The 19,170-nt window shown below is 40.9% G+C and overlaps 1 long non-coding RNA gene across 1 annotated transcript; it reads right to left on the bottom strand.

The window, feature by feature from the left end:
* Positions 1-1,069: 1,069 nt before the first annotated feature.
* LOC134209921 (uncharacterized) lies at positions 1,070-17,663 on the bottom strand. Its single transcript, XR_009978789.1, has 3 exons — positions 17,484-17,663; positions 17,135-17,389; positions 1,070-1,227 (listed from the first exon to the last, which is right to left on the bottom strand). It is a non-coding gene; the product is annotated as an uncharacterized LOC134209921 (long non-coding RNA).
* Positions 17,664-19,170: the final 1,507 nt, after the last annotated feature.

Below are 19,170 nucleotides of genomic sequence, written 5' to 3'. Positions count from 1 at the left end.
ATGAAGTGACTTGCTCGTTCGTTTGTTTACTGGCCGGGAATAGATGCGGACATCGAAAAAGCAGTGAAATCCGTGTTCCGCATGCGCTCGTCAAGCACATCTTCCTCCAAAGTTTAGTGACCACAACTGGCAGTACCCCAAAGGTCCCTGGGAAAGGATTCACGTTGATTATGCTGGTCCGGTTGCAGGCTCCATGCTGCTGATTATAGTCGACGCCTATAGCAAGTGGTTGGATGTGAAGGTCACCAATTCAACGACAACTTCAGCGACGATTGGAATTTTGGATGAGCTGTTTTCACGTTATGGAGTACTCGTTATTGCTGGTTCGGATAATGGTCCACAATTTGCAGCTGCTGAATTCAAAGAGTTTCTTGGTGTGGCGTCAAATTTCACAAGCTTTCGGCTCCCTACCACCCTGCTACAAACGGTCAGGCCGAAAGGTACGTACAAACAACAAAGGACGCATTAAAGGCTATGGGAACCTCCGCATCGACGTTACACTCGCACCTGAACAATTTCCTACAGCAATATCGCTTAGCTCCTCACGCTACTACCGGAGAATCACCGTCTAAGCTGTTTATTGGGCGAAACATCAGAACACGACAAGACCTGCTCAAGCCCGAAGATGTTCACCGAAGAGTCACGCTGAAACAAGACAACAAATTTGAACCATCTTTTCGTGAATTCAGCGTGGGCTACCAAGTATACTTTCTTTCCTGTAATACCCGAAAGGATAAGTGGATTCTTGGTGTAGTCGCCGTTCGTCTAGGAGATCTTCACTACACAGCAAAAAAAGTGGTTGAATATTACATCGAAATCGCTGCAACCACCTAAGTCCATCGATTGTTTAATATTACACTGCACGATGTACTCAAGAGCTTGCTGTGTAATAAGTAGGAGCGATGTAATTTTTACCGATGTAATCAAAAAGACGACGTAACCATAGCGATGTAAAAGAAAGGGATGTAATACAGTCCGATAAGCATGGTAAAATATGTTGAAATACAGTTATTTTCGAGGAGGTGCGATTGTTTTGATGATTAAATTAGTATTTTGAGATTTTTTTGATCATAACTTTATTAATTACTATTGAATTTGTGGATGTTCTGGATCTATTTTTTTAAGAAATAACATGGCGATAGGTGAGCAGCTACTTGAAACTCGCAGGCCAGGTCCAGACGAGTTATATCCGAGCGGCGCTACGATGGTCTTGAAAGAATTTAGATGCTGAAAAACGCAAAAAAAAAATAATAATAAAAACAGGTGCGGATCGATGATATTTATTTCATTGCCGATTGAGGCTACAAACTTCCACTCGATAAAGACTATTCTTACTCGATAAGGATAGTTTTTATTCTCAAATAAGCGTTCCTTCTGAAAATGCTCCAGAAACTCCCCCAGAAATTTCTCAAGAATTTCTTTAAGAGTCCCACTGCAATTTCTCCAGTTCCCACTGGAATTGCTCCAGCAGTTCTTGTAGAATTCCTCCAGGAGTTGCTTCTGGCATTGATCCAGGAGTTCCTATCGAAATCGGCCTAGGAATTTTCAATGGAATTGCTCCAGGAGTTTCTCTTGGAATTACTTCAGCAGTTCTCTTTAGAAATCCTACCGAAGGTTCCTTGGAATAGCTCCAGTATTTCCCACTAGAACTGATCCAGGAATTCTCACTAGATTACTCCAGGAGTTTACACTGGAATTGCTTCAGCAGTTCCTTAAGAATTCCTCCAGAAGTTCCTTTTGCAAAAGCTACAGGAGCTCCCACTGGAATTGCTTCCGCAGTTCTCTTGAAATTTCTCCGGAAGATCCCGTTGGAATTGCTCCAGGAGTTCCCATTTAAATTGCTTAAGTAGTTCTCTTGAAATTGCTCCAGGAGATTCTCTTGGAATTGCTTTAACAGTTCTTCAAGAATTCCTTCAGCAGCTCCCGACAAACAATTTTAGCTGAATTAGCTAGTTTTTAAGCCGAAGAAGACTATTTTTGGTCATACAAGTGCTTAACCCAGCTCCAATGTTTGCTCCAGAAGCTCATATTGGAATTGCTCCAGGAGTTCCCACTGGAATTGCTTCAGCAGTTCTTGTAGAATTCCTCCAGGAGTTGTTTCTACAAATAGCTCTAGAAGCTTCCACTGGAATTGCTCCAGGAGTTCCTCTTGGAATTGCTCGAGGAACTCCCACTGGAATTGCTTCCGCAGTTCACTTGGAATCTCTTTGGAATCGATCCTGGAGTTCCGCTAATGTTTTTCTCTTCATTCTCATCCAGGAGATTATCTTGGAATTGCTTGAACAGTTCTTCAAGAATTCCTCTAGCATCTCCCACTATAAGTTCTCCAGAAGTTTCTATTGGAATTGCTCCAGGGCTCTCACTGGAATGGTTCCAGGGGTTCCCACTGGATTGCTTTAGCAGTTTTTGTAGAATTGCTCCAGGAGTTCCTATCGAAATTTTTCAGGTGAGGCCCTTGGAAATGCTTCAGGAGTTCTCACCGGAATTCATCCAGGAGTTCCCACTGGATTGCTCCAGGAGTTTCTCCTGGAATTACTTCAGCAATTTTATTAGAATTCCTCCAGGAGATCTCCTTAGAATTTATCCAGAAGTTCCCACTGGTTCAAGAGGTTCTTCCTAGAATTTCCCCAATGTTCATACTGCAATTCCCACTGGTCCTCACAGTGGAATTGCTCCTTGAGTTTCTACTGGAACTGGTTCAGCAGTTCTTGTAGAATTCCTCCAGATGTTCCTCCTAGAATAGCTCCAGAAGCTCCTATCGAAATCGCTCTAGTAGTTTCCACTGGAATTGCTTCAGCAGTTCTTTTAGAATTTCTCCAAGAGTTCCGCTTCGGAATTGTCTTAGGAGTTTCCACTGCAATTGCTCCAGAAGTTCCACTGGAGTTGCTTCAACAGTTCTTTTGAATTCATCTTTGAGTTCCTCTTGAAATTGCTCCAGGACCTCTCACTGCAATTGCTTCAAAAATTCTCAATGGAATCGCTTCAGCAGTTCTTTTAGAAGTCCTTCAGTGGTGTTTATTGGAATTGCTCCAGGAGTTCCATTTAGGATTGCTCCAGAAGTTCTCACTGAAATTATTGCATGAGCTCCCATTGGAATTGATCTAGGAGCTCTCACTGGAATTCCTCCAGGAGTTTCTACTGAAATCGCTCTAGGAGTGTCCACTGGAATTGCTTCAGGAACTTTTCTGAATTCCTCCAGGAGTTCCCCTTTGGAGTTACTCCAGGAGCACTTACAGGTTTTGATCCAGTAGCTCCCACTGGAATTTACACTGGAATTGCTTCAGAAGCTTGTTCAGAAGTTCTTTTAGAATTCCTCCAGGAGTTCCTCTTGGAAAAGCTACATGAGTTCCCACTGAAATTGATCCAGGAGCTCCTCTTGAAGTTGCTTGAGTTTACACTGGAATTGCTTCAGAAGCTTGTTCAGAAGTTCTTTTAGAATTCCTCCAGGAGTTCCTCTTGGAAAAGCTACATGAGTTCCCACTGAAATTGATCCAGGAGCTCCTCTTGAAATTGCTTCCGCAGTTCTCTTGGAATTTATCCATGAGATCTCTTTGGAATCGATCCTGGAGTTCCGCTTAAGTAGTTTCCTTGAACAGTTCTTCAATAAATTCTTCAGCAGCTCCCACTAGAAGTTCTCCAGAAGTTCCTATTGGAATTGCTCCAGGATCTCTCACTGAAATGGTTCCAGGGGTTCCCACTGGATTGCTTCAGCAGTTCTTGTAGAATTGCTCCAGGAGTTCCTGCCGAAATCGCTCTAGGAGTGTCCACTGGAATTGCTCCAGGAGTTCTACTATTTCCCAAATTTGAATTAAGCTCTAAATACTGAACAATTGCACAACTGAAATTATCGCTTATCAGTACCCCTCGCCGATGATTTGAGGCACAAAGGAACCGAATTTCGCAAAACCCAACTGACAAAAGTTTTGAATTTTTCCAACGATCATTTTGATGTAATAAAAAGTATATGTCACCGCAATAAATTTTGCAGGAAGCTCTTTTTACTTGAACCAAGTTTTTCAAATTCCATACAAAAGTTACCATTTCGGGAGAGCAGCCAACAGCATATTTTCTTGTGGCGCACGGCAGGAAAGGAGCGATGAGAGCGATAGAAAGTCCGTCAACTTTGTATCTAGCGTGACACTAGTAAAAAGGCGTATTCCTATTTGTGAACACGAAGATATCAAATATATAAATTGAAATCAAATATCCAGCTTTTCGCGCACGGTAATGGCGGCTCTGTGGGTTTAAAAGTGTATCCGTCCCTGAACTTCTTTGACATCTGGCTTGGGTTTGACATTCCGTTTTCCTCCTGTTCCAGGATGAGGGGAGCGGGTTTTCGAAATGTCAAACCCAAGTCAGATGTCAAAGAAGTACAGGGACGGATACACTTTTAAACCCACAGAGCCGCCATTACGGCGCGCGAAAAGCTGGATAGGAATGAGATGAGATAAACAATTGAAAATAAATAAGACAAAAAAGACAAATCAAACAAATAAGCCAAATTAAACAAATAAGACCAATAAAACAAATAAAGCAAATAAGACAAATAAGACAAATAGGACAAATAAGACAAATTCTTTCGGAAGTTCCTCCAGGAGTTCCTTCGAAAGTTTCTCCTGGAATTCCTAAGGAAGTTCCTCCAGGAATTCCCAAAGAAGTTCCTCCAGCAATTCATTCGGAAGCTCTTCCAGGAATTCCTAAGAAAGTTCCTCCAGGAATTCCTTCGGAATGTTCTTCCAGGAATTCCTCCGGAAGTTCCTCCAGGAATTTATTCGGAAGTTCTTCCAGGAATTCCTTCGGAAGTTCCTCCAGGAATTCCTTCGGAAGTTCCTTCAGGAATTCCTTCAGAAGATCCTCCAGGAATTCCTTCGGAAGTTCCTCCAGGAATTCTTTCGGAAGTTTCTCCAGTAATTCCTTCGGAAGTTCCTCCAGGAATTCCTTCGGAAGATCCTCCAGGAATTCCTTCGAAAGTTCCTCCAGGAATTCCTTCGGAAGTTCCTCCAGAAATTCCTTCGGAAGTTCTTCCAGAAATTCCTTTGGTAGTTCTTCCAGGAATAACTTCGGAAAATCCTCCAGGCATTCTTTCGGAAGTTCCTCCAGGGATTCCTTCGGAAGTTCCTCCAGGGATTCCTTCGAAAGTTCTTCCAGGAATTCCTTCAGAAGTTCTTCCAGGAATTCCTTCTGAAGTTCTTCCAGGAATTCCTTCGGAAGTTCCTCCAGGAATTCCTTCGGAAGTTCCTCCAGGAATTCCTTCGGAAGTTTCTCCAGGAATTCCTTCGGAACTTCCTCCGGAAGTTTCTCCGGGAATTCCTCCGGGAATTCCTTCGGAAGTTCCTCCGGAAGTTTCTCCGGGAATTCCTCTGGAAGTTCCTCCGGGAATTCCTCCGGAAGTTCCTCCGGGTATTCCTCCGGAAGTTCCTCCGGGAATTCCTCCGGAAGTTCCTCCGAGTATTCCTCCGGAAGTTCCTCCGGGAATTCCTCCGGAAGTTCCTCCAGGAATTCCTCCGGAAGTTCCTCCGGGAATTCCTCCGGGAATCCCTCCGGAAGTTCCTCTGGGAATTCCTCCGGAAGTTCCTCTGGGAATTCCTCCGGAAGTTCCTCCGGGAATTTCTCCGGAAGTTCCTCCGGGAATTCCTCCGGAAGTTCCTCCAGGAATTCCTCCGGAAGTTCCTCCGGGAATTCCTCCGGAAGTTCCTCCGGGAATTCCTCCGGAAGTTCCTCCGGGAATTCCTCCGGAAGTTCCTCCGGGAATTCCTCCGGAAGTTCCTCCGGGAATTCCTCCGGAAGTTCATCCGGAAGTTCATCCGGAAGTTCATTCCTCCGGAAGTTCCTCCGGGAATTCCTCGGAAGTTCCTCCAGGAATTCCTTCGGAAGTTTCTCCAGGAATTCCATCATAAGTTCCTCCAGGAATTCCATCATAAGTTCCTCCAGGAATTCCTTCGGAAGTTCCTCCAGAAATTCCTTCGGAAGTTCCTCCAGAAATTCCTCCGGAAGTTCCTCCGGGAATTCCTCCGGAAGTTCCTCCGGGAATTCCTCCGGAAGTTCCTCCTGGAATTGCTTCAGGGGTTTTCTTAGAATTCCTCCAGGAGATCCCCTAAGAATTGATCCAGGAGTTCCCACTGGTTCAAGAGGTTCATCTTGGAATTGCTCCATGAGTGGAATTGCTCCATGAGCTCCTACTGGAACTGTTTCAGCAGTTCTTATAGAATTCCTCCAGATGTTCCTCCTAGCATACCCAAGCAACCAAAAGTACGGATAAGATGAGATGTATTGGCTTATTCAGCTTGCATTTTAAGTAATTTTTTGTATGGCTGGAGCGCAAAAGTGAACTTTGAAGTTCTGTTAAGGTGTTTGGAACTCGAAGTGAACCAAGAGTGAACTTATCGGTTAGGAACAAATTTAAGTAAAATGTGAACTTTTGGTTGCTTGGGTAGCTACAGGAGCTCCTTCGAAATCGCTCAAGGAGTTTCCATTGGAATTGATTCAGCAGTTTGTTTACAATTTCTCCAAGAGTTCCCCTTTGCGATTGCTCCAGGAGTTCCCACTTCATTTGCTTCAGGAGTCCCCACTGGAGTTGCTTCAACAGTTCTCGCTTAAGTTTTCAAAAGGACCTAAGTAACATTTTATTCATGAATTAATTTGAATAGCGCAATCAACAGAACAGCATGAAAGCTATTGATTGCAGTATTCAAATTAAATCATGAAAAAAAGGTTACTTAGGTCCTTTTGAAACGTTAAGCGAGAGTACTTTTTGAAATCCTCTTGAAGTTCCTCTTGGAATTACTCCAGAATTTTTCATTGCTATTGCTTCAAAATTTCCCACTGGAATCGCTTCAGCAGTTCTTTTAGAATTCCTCCAGGAGTGTCCCTTGGAATTGCTCCAGGAGTTCCATTTAGGATTGCTCCAGAAGTTCTCACTGAAATTACTGCAGGAGCTCCCGTTGGAATTGATCTAGGAGCTCTCACTGGAATTCCTCCAGGAGTTCCTATCGAAATCGCTCTTGGAATTTGGAATTGCTTCAGGAATTTTTTGAATTCCTACAGGAGTTCCCTTTTGGAGTTGCTTCAGGACACATAACATAAGTGCATCTTTGAACAAAATCGCTATCAAAAAGTTGACCCCCTTTCGGTGGGCCAAAACTGTTATAACGAGCGTCGGGAACATCGTTCTGTCATTTTCAAATGTAAACAAATACCATATGATCAGAAAATTAGAACACTTTGTTTCAAAGAGTACAAAGGTCAGGATAGGCAACCGATGTGTGGAGAAATTCAGTTTTAGCATGCATATATTTTAAACATTACCGAGAAATGGGAGATAATATCCGAGAACAAATCTCTTCTGCGCTTCTCACCACAATGGTCAAGATATGAAATCAATATCGACGTTTTATTTACCTAAAACAGCTATTTTCAGGCGATTTTATAACAATATCTTTTTTCTACCGATTATTATTTTCGAAAATGAAATGATCCTAAAACCGGTTCAATAATTTTGTGTATGAATTGAAGAAAATTGAAGTTTTTTCAAAAAGTGTTAATTAAGATGTCGTTTAAAACTGTTCTACATTAGAAACTAATCTGTAAATATGCAGTTTTCGGCTTTTTCAAAAGGATGGCGAGGGATACACCAATGTTGGTTTACAAGTTGCAAAAATGAGTTGCGAAATGAAATGAGAAAAAAAAACAAACAGTTTTTAAAACTAAAGTTTTATTATTGACTAGATGCCATTCTTGTTGATACTTTTATATATAATACTTCATTTCGAAGTTTTATGTTCAAAATATTTCATAGTTAATTACAGAGTTTCAAAAGATTAATCGTATAATTATGTTAATAATCAATTTTATAAAAATCATATAATTTTATAATGATTGTAACTGACATTCATGAGTCGATATTGAAAGGAACAGTCGATTAATGGAAACATCGAGATGTGAAATAGAAAATCCTTGGAAAGCTCTTTGGAGGGACCATCACAGTAACCCAGAAAATATTGTTTTCATATGGCACAATTTGCTTCCATGATCCGACATCGAGTCATAGAACATCGACTCATGGAGGTTTGACTGTAATCATTTTTATATTCAATGAATAAGGCTTCGGAATTCTCACTCATATGAATAAAAACCTGCGATTAATCCATTAAGGTGGTTATACAACAAAGCCACAAATCGGCCATCTTGGAAACCACGTGCTTTTTCTAGTGATTTTTCAAGAGCACGAATTGAGAGAACCACATACGCCCATGGGGATAAAACATCCGTAGATCGTTTGCTTACTTATGCTAAACAATCGACTTTAATTTCAGCATTGTACGAACATTATTACGCTAGATTTGATAATAGGAGTAAAAACCGTGTGGTGAATTTGAAATTCACCACTTGGCTTGATTGTATAATCACCTTAAGCATAGTGTGATTTTTCATGGTGCCCTGTAAGGAAAAATTCTCACACAACATTTTTATCCGGATAGAATGGCGGGTGATAAATTCATGAGCGCCGGCTCGCCAGATAATTTAATTTTAATCCACAAATTTTCCTTCTCGTCGCCTCACCAGATAAATTTTACAAGCATATTTACAAAAATTTCGGGGGGGGGATTCGAACCCAAAACAATTTTAAAATGTTTAAAGTGCCCACTATAATCACGCCACCACATGAATTGATTGAAAGCAATGGGAAAAACTGCTATATTGAACCTTCTGCTTATCGTGGCGCATCGTCAGATTCAATCAGCTTGGAGAGGCAAAGTAAGCAGCATTTGATTTTCGCGAAACATGGGAAGAAGGATAACAATTTTTCGCACCATCCCTTGTGCCGGAGTTTATCGCACTGTAATTTATCCGGATAAAATGCATGGTGGAGTGATCAGTTGTCGCGTGAGTGAGTGAGAAATGAATCAATGGTCTATGTTAACTATTTGAAGCAACGATGTTCGATTTCTTTATTTGACATTTTTCGTATGGTTATGCTTTGACTTTGACTATAGTTCTAGCAGATAAGTGTTAGAATTCGAAATAGCATAGCATAGCATATGTGATTGTACAAATCGTGGGTGGCTATACAATGCTCAATTGAGCAATCTACTGTATATTGTCGCAAATTGGTACTTGGGATTAGTACCTTTTCCTATACAGTAGCAGTTGTATACCTGGCCACGTCCTTACAATCACGGAAGGAAGGGAAGGTATGTTAGTTCAACATCTACTAGTTGCATCTTCACCCATACTACCTTCATAGATGTCTCGGGAAGGAAAATTTGTGTTAGTGGGAAAGGTGAATAATAGGGAGCTCTATTCGACAATATAGAGCGTTTGTCAATAACAGTATATGCTGTAAAAATAATAAAATATATTCATCAATTTACTTACGAACCGTCCTAAGGAAAAACAAAACAAAACACAAAATTTTCGGCAAATCGCGCGATCGTTCTGCCGTCCGAAACAAGAGCCAACACGCACTGAACTAATTAACTTTATTACCGGCCGCGCAATGCAAAACACAAAATTTCGGCAAATCGCGCGATCGTCCTGCCGTCCGAAACAAGAGCCAACACGCACTGAACTCAGGTAACTGTTAGAATTCGAAATGAGCGAAAAATATCGTTTCGGCATCCAATTAGAATATACTACCCTTTCATTACTATCACATTTGGCAACCCGTTAACCAAGACGAACCTCTGCCATAGAACCCAACCCCCAGATTCCAATAAAATTCCGCATGAACTCGTGGCGAGTGCAGAGGTGTTCTCGGCTTGCAGTGGGCGAGTGATTGCTTCAACAATTCCTTCCCATCCCCGATGACCGTGAGGACGTGGCCAGCGCCGTTATCGACCATTTACAATACTAGAGCTCTCGGACTGTGCACATTGAGGTTGGAGAGCAAATCCCATGCTTCCATCCATTGGTTCCCTGTGCAATTGCGATTGTTCTGGTCAATCACGGAGTAGCAACTACGAAATGCACGGTCTTCATGCTCATGCTCATGATCAATAACAGAGAGTTTCTTAACTATGTGCGTCTTCTTCATCTTCTTCTGTGTCTAGTGGGCTTGGTAGTCATATTGTTACCGCTTTTGCCTCATACGTCATGTCGGTTCCTTTTTTATCCTATATCTTCTTCTTGATATTCTAGCAGTAATTGCTAGAACTATGAATAAACGAAAAGATAGTTTCCTACATCAAATTAAAATTCCATCAATTGCTTTCTCCTGCCACTTTACGAACTCGTTAACTAAGACGAACCTGTGCTACTCGTGGCAAGTGCAATGTATATTCGGCTTGCAATGGTTGACTGTTTAGAGTTGAATTGCTGCTTACTTTTCTGATTCACAGTGCCCGGTAAACGGTGATATCAAGATCAACGAAACGAGCTGTCTTTCCTCAAGATCGGTAAATTTTATTACCAACTAGTCGTCCCGTCAGACGTTCTACTGCATTTGGCAAAAGCGTGCGTTGTGAACTTCCCATGCGAAATTTCCATACGTATCTTATTATTTTTGCATGAGGATATATCATATAAGCCCGTCGGAAACGACAACGAATCTGCTGAAGGATTGAAGAAAATTCATCCAGCCGTTTTTGAATTATGCGGATACGATTTAATTTTTATTATACAGAGATATTATTTACATCAACATCAGCACTGGTTGCAGATGGCAGATGGTTTAATCAATATGGAAGAATTGGGTTACAAAACTGTAAAACAATAAGAAAATTATTAAGGCTTTTTTGTGGATTGTCTTTACCTGTCATAAGACGAGTTTAGTACTATTCAATTTTATTCCACCACGTTGTAATCTAAAAAAAAATATATGGCTAATTTTAGTGTGAATAATAATCAGATAAACAGTAAAAATCACGCGACCCCTTGCTAATTCAATACTGTTATACCATATCTTTTGACGTTTCGATGTTCCGTATAACACATTCAATCTGTTATAAGGGTACAACTTTTGCTACCCGAGTTACACATATGTTATGTGTTCAGGAGCTCTCACTACATAAGTAGTTCTCTTGGAATTCCTGAAGGAGTTCCTCTTGAATTGGCTTCAACAGTTCTTCAAGAATTCCTTCAGCAGTTCCCACTGTAATTGATCTAGGAGTTCCCAATGGAATTGCTTAAGCACTCCAAACTCCTCCAGGAGTTCCCATCGGAATTGCTCCAGGCGTTTTCGCTGGAATTACTCCAGCAGTTCTCTTGGAATTCTCAAGGAGATCCTTTTGGAATTGCTCCAGGAGTTTCTTCTGAAATTGCTCCAGGAGTTCCTATTGAAATTGCTCCACCAGGAGCTTTCATAGGTGTTGGTACAGTAGTTCTTTAAGAATTCCTTCAGGAGTTCCTCTTAGAATTGCTTCAGCAGTTTTCTCAGAATTCCTCCAGGAGCTCCCCTTGGAATTTCTCCAGGAGTTCGCACTGGTTCAAGAGATTCCTCTTGGAATTGTTCCAGGAGTTCACACTGCAATTGCTCCATGAGTTCCTACTGGAACTGCTTCAGCAGTTCTTGTAGAATACCTCCAGGAGTTCCTCCTAGAATAGCTCCAGGAGCTCCTATCGAAATCGCTCTAAGAGTTTTCACTGGATTTGCTTCAGCAGTTCTTTTAGAATTTCTCCAGTAGTTTCCCTTGGAATTCCTCCAGGAGTTCCCCTTTGGATTTGCTCCAGGAGCTCTCACTGGATTTGATCCAGAAGCTCTCACTGGAATTACATAAGTAGTTCTCTTGGAATTCCTCTGGGAATTATTCTTGGAATTGCTTCAACAGTTCATCAAGAATTCCTCCAGCAGTTCCCTCTGGAGTTGCTCCAGAAGTTCATATTGGAATTGATCCAGGAGTTTCCAATGGAGCTTAAGCAGTTTTTTTTAGAATTCCTCCAGATCTCTCATGGGAATTGCTACAGGTGTTCTCGCTGGAATTACTTCAGCAGCAATCATGGAATTTCTAGGAGATCCCTTTGGAATTACTAACGGAGTCCTTCTGAAATTGCACCAGGAGTTCCTATCGAAATCGCTCTAGGAGTTCCTACTGAAAGTTCTTCAGCAGTTTTCTTAGAATTCCTCCAGGAGATCCCCTTTGAATTGGTCCAGGAGTTCTCACTAATTCAAGAGGCTCCTCTTGGAATTGCTCCCTCCCTCTTCTATCGAAATCGCTCTAGGAGTTTACTGGAATTGCTTCAGCAATTCTTCTAAAATTTCTCCAGGACTCCCCCTTGGAATTGCTCCGGAGTTCCCACTGCAATTGCTCCATGAGTTCCTCTTGGGATTGCTTCAACAGTTCTTTTAGAAATCCTCCAGAACTTTCTGTGCGGTGCACAACGTCACGAATGAGACGGAAACGGACCCAACAATGTGCGGTGCACAACGTCAAAAACGGAAACGGGAAACGGACTCTTCCTTCCGGGGGTGCAGTCAAAAATTTGCTACTGGCTAACACTCAACAGGCCAGAGAACAACATGTAATCCATGTGCAAGGCGAACCGATATCCACGAAAGATTACCGGAAGGGTCTTATAATGGATCGGCTCGCTGGGATACAATGTTGTTTCTTGTTGAGGCTCCAGCAGCGGGGATCTTGACTGAGGAAAGCAACAGATTGTCCGTGTGCAGTCGAAACGGTGTCCACATTAGATTACCACTGGTGAGGTCTAATGTGGATCGTATCGAACGGACAATTCTTGACTGTTTGATTCCTCCAACGATGCTCCGATGAGCGGCAGAACGGGTGGACTGTATGGTAGTGGATCAGCAGCAGCAATCGGTTCTCTTGCAGCAGCGCAGTAGAAACTGGATCTGGATGGTGGTCTGGTAGCAGAATAAAACTCCGGGTTCGCTTTTCCTCTCGATGTATATTCGTTGACAGTCAAATACAAAATTCAAAAACTGCACGAAAGTGCCTGGTTATTTATAGTTAAATTGTTTGAATGTGTGTGTGTCAGATGGACATTAAACTAATCTCCAAGCTCCACCCATTACCATGGCAACGCCAATACAACAAAACCTAACTGTTCCTGGTGGGCAGAGCTTGCTTTGTTAATTGCAAGATTGAATTCAAATTTATTTTTTGTTTACGATTTAAGGGAAAGGTACTATTTTAATGTACATCTATAGACTAAACTAATCATAGGTTCGAATCAATTATCGCAAATTTCATACATATAGATAACACACAAAAGTAGAAACAAAAATTACACGTTCGGAACCGAACACTTTCCTTTGGATTTGCTCTAGAAGCTATCATTGGAAATTGCTCCATTGGTTCCCATCGGAACTACTTCAGCAGTTTTTGTAGAGTTCCTCCAGAAGTTCCTATCGAAATCACTCTAGGAGTTTCTACAAGAATTGCTTTATCAGTTCGTTTAGAATTCCTTCAGGCGTTCCACTTGAAATTGTTCCTTCCCTTGGAATTGCTCCAGGAGTTCTCACTGGAACAGCAGATCTCTTGGAATTCCTCCAGGAGATCCCTCTCCAGAAGTTCTCCTTGGGCATTGATTCAACAGTGCTTTTTGAATTCCTCCAGGAGCTCCTTTTGGAATTGCTCCAGGAGCTCTCAACGGAATTACTCCAGGAGTTCCTTCTAAAATTGCTGAAATCGCTCTAGGAGTTCCTAATGGAATTGCTTCAGTGGTGCTTTTAAAATTTCTCCAGTAGTTTCATTTGGAATTACTTTAAGAGTTCCCACTGGACTTGCTTCAGCAGTTATTTTGGAATTTTTCCAGGTGTTCCCCTTAAAATTGCTCCAGTACCTCTCACAGAAATTTACCCAGAAGTTCCCAGTCCCATCTTTCCGCTGAGAATCATTCCGGGATTCCATAGAGAATTTTTCCGAAATTCCGCTGGGAATCATTCCGGAATTATGCTGGGAATTCTAGTGAGATTTCGCTGGAAATCATTAAGGAATCCTTCCGGAATTCTTCCTGGACTCCAGGAAACCCTTCTGGAATTCTGCTGAGATGCTATCCACGTTTTCGCACAGAATTCTTTCGCAATTCCGCAGAAAACCCTTCCGGAATTTCGCTGGGAAGATTTCCTGGATTCCGTTGGGATTCCTTCGGGATTCCGCTGGAAATCCTTCTGGGCTTCCGTTGGGATTTTTTTCAGTATTCTGGGCATAATTCCGGGTCCTCGCTGAGAATCCTGCCGGGAATCTGCTGATTTTTTCGGTATTCTACTGGGAATCGCTCCGGGACTTCGGAATTCTGCTGAAAATCCTTCCGATGTTTCGCTGGAAATCCTTTCCAAATTTCGCAGAATCCTTTTAGAATACCCCTGGGATTCCTTCCGGGACTCCACACATTCCTGTAGTTCGCAGAGATTCATTTCAGGAACAGCCCCCGAATCAGTTCTTTATCATGACAGCTTGCGAGTCTTTCACGGTATGATACATATTGTAGATGTATACAGAGATGATAAGTGAAAATTTGTTCATTATCTTTTGGATTCAATCCCTGATTTCGATTTGATGAGAATCCGCAAATGATTTAATCGAAAATCCTTAAAGAAATCCGATGGGAATCTTTGAAGCACTCCGTTATGAATGAAACTTCCAAATGATTTCAATGGGAATCCGCAAATGATTTCATTGAGAATCCTAAAAATAATTCATTGAGAATCCATAAAGCACTCTATTACCCGAGCAGGTACGACGACCTCTATAACAGAAGTTGGTAGGAACTTGGCTTGCATAAGGTAAAAAACAAAAAAAAAATAACAAAGATGAATGCAAATGAATAACAAATACTATGCTCAAATATTTGAATACCACACGAATAATAATTTGTTATGCATTCGGTATTGTAATAAGTGAATGAGTTAGGCTTGAATTAGTTTGCATATTATTTTTAGATATTATTTGTTTCAGCACATAAACAGTTATGCACACCTAGTTCATACCAGTGTAAGGTATCAATAACAGGGTGGAGTATAATAGATTTATTTACTCCTGCTCGGATTTGAATCCCCTAACGATTCCATTGGGATATGCTGAATCATTCCGACAACAATCTCCAAATAATTTCAATTGAAGTATCCAAACGATTGCAATGGGAATCTCCAAATGATTTGACTGAGAATCATAAAATAAATCCATTGAGAATCCTTAAAGCACTTGGTTTTGAACTATGAACGATTCCATTGGATTTTCCTGAAATACTCCGACATGAATCCCCAAACGATTCCATCGGGATTTTCTGAAACATTTCGACATGAATCCTCAAAGTAAACCAATGGAATCTCCTGAAGGATTCCGACATGAATCCCCAAACGACGTCAATGGGAATCCCCTAATAATTCCATTGAGAATCCTCAAAGAAAACCATTAGAAATCCCTAAAGCATTCCGTTAGAAATCCACAAACGATTTCATTGGGATTTACTAAAAAAAATGCGACATAAATCCTCAAACGATTCCCCAAATTATTCCATTGAGAATATTCGAAGGAATCCATTGAGAATCCCTAAAGCACTCCGTTATGAGTTCCCAAACGATTCAATTTTGATTTCCTAAAATAATCCGACATGAATCCCATTGGGATTACATGAAGCATTCCGACATGAATACGCAAACGATTTCCAGAAGAACACCGACAAAAATCCTCAAACGATTTCAATGAGAAACCCCAAACGATTCCATTGGAAATTTCTGAATGATTCCGACATGAATCCCCAAACGATTTCAATTGAAATCTCTAAACGATTACAATGGGAATCCCTTAAACATTCCACTGAGAATCTTCGAAGGAATGTATTGGGAATCCCTAAAGAACTCCGTTATGAATCCCCAAATGATTTCAATTGAAATCTCCAAACGATTGCAATGGGAATCCTCAAAATATTCCGCCGAGAATCTTCAAAGAAATCCATTGGGTATCCTTAAAGCACTCCGTTTTGAATTTCTAAACGATTCCATTGGGATTTCCTTAAGGATTTCAACGTGAATCTCCAAACGATTTCAATTGAAATCTCCAATCCAATCCAAGCCAATTGAAATCTCCAATCTCCAGAGCTAACAAGTTTTACATTGACTCTATTGACTCTAACAGCCCTATGTAGCCGAATAGGCGAAATATAGTGCTATGTATAGGTTACCTGAGTATGACAATCCTCAGATGATTTCATTGAAAATCCTCAAAGGAATCCATTGGGAATCCCTAAAGCACTCCGTTATGAATCCCCAAATTTCATTCAATTGGGATTTCTTGAAGGATTTTAATTGAAATCTGCTTCAATGGGAATCCGCAAAGGAATCCCTAATGCACTACGTTAAAAATCAATCTGGATAAGCTGAAACATTCCGTTGAATTCCCAAACATTCCGAAATAAATACTCAAACGATTTGCAGATGGATTCCTACATGAATCCCCAATTGAAATATTCAAACGATTATAATGGGAATCCCCAAATCATTCCACTGAGAATCTTCAAAGGAATTCATTGGGAATCCGTAAAGCACTCCGTTATGAATCTCCAAACGATTTCATTTGGATTTAACCTTTCGGGACTCGCACCGTTGTAAAAAGTACAACACATTCGAAAAAAGCTCGCTTGTCGTTCACAAGAGGGGCGGGACTGCATGGGTGATCCAGAAGCATGCGAGTCCCGGAAGGTTAAAAAAAACATTTCGACATCGAACGACGTCAATGGGAATCCTCGAAAGATTCCATTGAGAATTCTCAAAGAAATCCCAAAAGCACTGTGAAGCCCACATAGATTCGCCGAATGATTTCATTTAGAATCTTCGGAAAATCGCTAGGTCGGTTTATTTATATTCCATTAGAGTCCCCAAGTCCCTGTAAAATTGATTTATGAATCTCTTTTGGAATATTTCAAGAATTTCTTTCGCAGCCCTATTTTATTTGGTATCCCAAAGGAATTCACAAGATACTTCTTTCGGACTGTACAACGGTTTCCTTTCAGAACATAATACAACTTTTGTAATATTTTTTAACAGACTGCAGATTGTAAATATGTAGAATCTTCTTCTAAGCAATTGATGCGGCGGAACGGCGACGGCAAGATTTGACAGTAAGCCCATATATTTTCTGTAAAATTTGTAGTTTAAGTTGCCGTTCCACTGACAAGCTTTAGGAGAACAAGAAACAATATTGCACTCTGGTACCACCCATAAGCGAATACTCACGTTAAGTTCATTTTATGTTCCGACGAAGCAAATTTGGGTATTCCGCTGAAATACCAACCAGTATCGTTCTGCTATTCACCAGCTAGCATGCAAATCATCCAGCTTGGGAAGTCCGACAACCGGTCGTGGAAGTTTTGCCGTACATATTCTCCATTTGCTTCGTGCGAAACGCACGGATCCGACATTGTTTTGCCTGGGGTCCACCGTGAGTCTTCCGCTGCTTCTTCGACAGTAGGTGCATCGATATATGAAAACCTTAGACAAAACAAACAGGTTAGAAAATTTCTGCCGTATAGCGTCATTGAAAGTATTTAATTTTCATCAATTTTACATATTTTATTGAACTTACCTTTGCTGGCGATGTTCCGTGGATGTGGTTGATGTCGTGGTGGATGGTCACTTTATAAATTACTTTGCATTTTCGCGGAAATCGCGGAAAAACATCCAAAAAATCGGGCTAATCTTCGTCCGATGAAGTCTGTACCGAACGACGACGACCGGCCGACTTAAGTGAAATGAAAACTGAGACAGTGTTGCTAGATTCAAAATTGCATATTTTTAGAATGTGATATTCCATCTAACTTGTGTAATACTACACAAATGCATTAGAACCACTTGGTTGCATCTGTTTATATGTAATATCCTATTTCTAAATATTTTAATATTACACTAAATTAACGTACAGCCAACCGATAGGTTTTGGGTTTGTGTAATTTAAGGGCGATGTGAAAATACATACAAAATGATGCTACATATATTACATCTTTTATTAGCGTTTACATTGCTTTTTCGGTACATCGCGCAAATTACGTCGATGCAATGTACAATTATTTTTGCTGTGTATGAAATAGACTACGCGGGAAGACGTTTTAAGCGCCACACTGACCAGATTCGTTCGTGTATAGATTCTAGAAAACATCAGATCGAAGCTTCGGACGAAGGTAGCACAGAACAGCAAGAAACATCGAGGCCTATTCATTTCTACAACAACAATGAAAGATTTCCTGATCCACTGTCAACCCCAAACAACACGGAAAGTTCTCCAGCGGAACAAGGTTCTCCAGAGTTCCACACACCATCTGCTAGCCCAGTCAACAGTCCGTTTCCTCAAGATCCTTCCCCGTTCATCGTGCGTCGTTCAACAAGAGATCGTCGCCCACCTTGCAAGTATACACCGTAGAAACGTAAGTTCATTCCGAAAGGAGGGAAGAAATGTTATGTATGTGTTATCTGATGGCCGCTTCGTTCAGTTACGTATTGCTTTCACCCGATGCTCATGTGTTGCATTTGTAGTTCTCGACCTCTAACATCGACTGTTAATGACGTTTGTTGTTTGATTGGGAAAATTTTGATTATTAGGACGCAAAGTAGAAGGGATCATCCTTTAACGGCGTTGTAGTCACTTGCATGTTTGTGTGATTGCATGTTCGGATAAGTAAAAATACTTAGTTATCTCGATAATCTAAGTTATTATGTTGTCTGAATGACACCATGATATTTTCAGGCAAAATGGCCTCCCAGGGGAACGATAGTTAAGAGTTTTAAACTGTTTAGCAGCATATAAGCATAAAAGCATATGGAGACGCATTATACATTTGAGCGATGATTCATCTTGTGTTTTTATAATTCCTCTCATCCGTTTCATTAAATGAACAAGTGTGCACATGGGTATGGAACTTGTATTAAGGGAAACCTTAACCTAATTGCATGTTGAAGTACATGTTTTTGGTTAACATGTCGAATACTGCGATCAGGAAATCATTATGGTCGTGATTTCAAACAGTAGGCTCCCGGGCGATTTTCACAATTCTGTCGTGGTTGTCTACTAATAGGATCCTCATTCTTTACTTTATCAGCGAAGACAGATGTTGCCAAGACAATTTAATTTACGAAATTCTGAATAAAATTAAACGATTCAGATTAACTTCATAAGGAAATCAACCAAGCTTGTTCGTGCAAGCCCTAATTGCATATTATGTGCAGCCCAAATTAGTTTGATGCAGATGTTCTAGGTTCTTCAGATTGTCTATTGGTGC

Source organism: Armigeres subalbatus, chromosome 1, assembly GCF_024139115.2.
Source record: "Armigeres subalbatus isolate Guangzhou_Male chromosome 1, GZ_Asu_2, whole genome shotgun sequence".
Classification (NCBI taxonomy): Eukaryota; Metazoa; Arthropoda; class Insecta; order Diptera; family Culicidae; genus Armigeres; species Armigeres subalbatus.
Note: the sequence above shows the minus strand (reverse complement) of the source record. Positions and strands in the feature narration are given on the sequence as shown.